The sequence below is a fragment of the Pteropus vampyrus genome, unplaced genomic scaffold (assembly GCF_000151845.1).
Source record: "Pteropus vampyrus isolate Shadow unplaced genomic scaffold, Pvam_2.0 Scaffold349, whole genome shotgun sequence".
Classification (NCBI taxonomy): Eukaryota; Metazoa; Chordata; class Mammalia; order Chiroptera; family Pteropodidae; genus Pteropus; species Pteropus vampyrus.
Genome location: NW_011889130.1, coordinates 19,866 through 21,651, shown reverse-complemented (window position 1 = coordinate 21,651; position 1,786 = coordinate 19,866).

Below are 1,786 nucleotides of genomic sequence, written 5' to 3'. Positions count from 1 at the left end.
CTGTGATGTGGGCCAGCGGTTTTAGTCCACAAGCCGCTCCCAAGTGCCCAGTTGCCTGAGGGCAGCAGTGCGATTCAGATGATGGAGCAATTTCTCTCTTCTCTGAATAGCGTTATTGCTACCTGGCTGAGCTCCAGTTTAACTCCGTGGCTGACTGATACCATCTTCGGTCTCCTGTGTGGACTGGGGCTCTTCCTCCTGCTACTTCCTTTCTTCGAGAGTAAGCCATCTTCACCACCACGTAGGAAACATAGAAATATCAAGGAGGTAAGGAATCCTTGGCCCAGAACCAAGAGAAATGATCTTTATTCTTATTCTTATTTCTCCCTTTCTGAATCACCTGGAAAGACTCCTGAGATGAGAATACTTGGAAATTATAAAATATCATCATCCTAGGAACAAAGCAGGGTAGGCAGACTTTAGATTGGGCATGAGGACTTTCTCTCCAAAGATCTCAGACAGGGAGTCCAAGTGTGGTGGAGGGCTCCAAGGCACAGTCCCAAATGCAGTGATCAGTGGCCGAGGACTGGATACTAAGTAAGAGTGAGATCTCTGCAGGTGTGCAGGCCCCTGAGCATGACAGGTTCACCAGCTGCCTTTCTATGGCAGGAATCTATGTTAACGCTCTCCTCTGTTGAGGCTGTGCAGCCCGAGCGCCTCTGAGTAGAGGCTGGAGTGGGCCTTGGCCACAGAAAGCAGAGTCCTACCTAATGGAGCTCTGAGGGGCCTGTAGGTCTGAGAATGTCTATGTTTCTTGAGCAGAGGAAGAGCGATGGAAGAAATCACTGATGGTTTTCACATAGAAAATCCTTCTTTACGTTTTCAAATAAAAAAATAAAAGAAATATTTTTATCCACTTTAAAAATAAAAAGGGAAAAATGTGGAGTCCCATTAGTTAAGTAGGGAGTCATATTACTCATTAACACTGAGCATCTTCAGCTCGTCTAGAGAGAGGACAGTAAGAAGAAGGTCTCAAACTCTCTTTTTTTATTATTTCTCAGTATCCAGTGGAGCCAAAGTAGAGGACCAGGAGCAGGAAGAAAAGTAGAACTTTGAAAGGTGAGCTTCTGCCCCTCAGCCCTGCTCCCAAATGTTCATCTCCACTTCTCCTGTCCCTGAGGGCCAAGCTCCAGTTCTCTGAGGACACTAGCAACACCTGGCTCTCAGGAAACAGAGCCCTCATGGAGGCTCCTGGAAATGAGATCAGAACCCAGATACTTCCCAGATTCCATGCTCAGAACAAAGCTTCGAAGCCTCAAGGGCCTGGAAATGGGTTTCATCCAGCAGGAGCGTTTGGGCAGTCTTAGACCAACAGTGTCTGACTAGAAGGTGGGAGACCTCCAGGACCAACTGTGAACAAGTTGTTTACTTTCATTCAGATCCCTCTGTGAGGTGCTGTCTGACTTTCCTTCCCCATGGTGTAGTTGCGAGTTACTCAGGGGGTAATAAATGTGGACGCGCTTTTTAAATGATAACATTCTACATTTATTGAGCCTTGCCCCCACGGTCAGGAATCGTGTGTCCTAGGACTCAGGTGCTTCGGCTCCAGAGGTCTCCCTTCCAGGTGTCTCCCCTAGAGGGCCATTGCCTTAGCCTCCTATAAGACCCACAGGCCCTGCCTTCATCACATGACTCAATCTCCTGATTTCTAGCTTGCAGAGATTGCCTACAAGAACTGGAAGAGGCTCAGGGCCTGGTTTCCCTTTTGCGAAGGTAAATAATCTTCCCCTTTTCTTCTGGGTCCATCTCCCTCCAGGCTGCCAGCCACATTGGACTGTCCTAAAGG